Genomic DNA, 923 nt, shown 5'->3' with positions numbered 1-923 from the left:
ATGCTCTTATTAAGCCATTTTTACTTTTAGTATAGGCGGAATGTGAATTAATGGATTTTTTTTTTTTTTAACAGGGTGATGACATGTACGTAAGAAAATTACCATACACGCATTATCTTTTGCAGTATACGAATATATTAACACATCCTCCAACAATAATAATATGCAGCAGAAATCTACTTCTCATTCATCCCTCTCAGTGATTGAAATACGTACTAAATAGAGTATTATCATATTGAATTTTACGTACAGTATTTACACTCATACATAATGTATATTACTGCATACAATTATCGTTGCGGGAAATTGAATTTCTGTAACCTCTCTGTAACGGACAAAAATTCATGTCCCATTGGTGTCCGTATTCAGAGATTTCACTGTATATATATCTTATAAAGTTTTCTTTTCCTCTATTGATACGTCTAACTTTACAAGGATGGATACACTTCGGCCACGACGACTGCTTCTTACATTCTTCGTGCTTCGTGTCACGAAGAACGGTATTCAAACTCTTCCCTTATTTACAGCAGAGAAATTATAGTAGGTAAGTTCAAGAGGCGATGGTGGTGTAGTGGTGAGCATAGTTGCCTTCCAAGCAGTTGACCCGGGTTCGATTCCCGGCCATCGCACTTAACTTTTTATCATTATTTTTTTTTGTTTCTAATCGTTTTATAATTCAAGAGTCAAATACTAATTAAGCAAAAGTATTACAATGAAACTTAAAATAAACATTTTGTTTTAACAACGTGATATAGTCATTATCTCATGCTTAGACATATCAACTAATCCAGCTTTCTTCTTCTATAGTCATTAAGATTAAACAATATTAATTAAATGAAACAAATTTCAGTTGGTACATTTTCAACTTTAGTTTTTTGCAGATTGAAAAACTTCATACTACGCCGAATATTCAATACGCACAA

General features: G+C 32.5%; 1 non-coding gene across 1 annotated transcript; it reads left to right on the top strand.

Moving 5' to 3' along the window:
• The first annotated feature begins 557 nt into the window (after window positions 1-557).
• Window positions 558-629, top strand: TRNAG-UCC (transfer RNA glycine (anticodon UCC)). Its single transcript has one exon. It is a non-coding gene; the product is annotated as a tRNA-Gly (tRNA).
• Window positions 630-923: the final 294 nt, after the last annotated feature.

The sequence above is a fragment of the Thermobia domestica genome, chromosome 5, assembly GCF_964235325.1.
Source record: "Thermobia domestica chromosome 5, izTheDome1.hap1.1, whole genome shotgun sequence".
In the NCBI taxonomy this organism is placed as follows: Eukaryota; Metazoa; Arthropoda; class Insecta; order Zygentoma; family Lepismatidae; genus Thermobia; species Thermobia domestica.
This window is presented reverse-complemented; position numbering and strand designations above follow the sequence as displayed.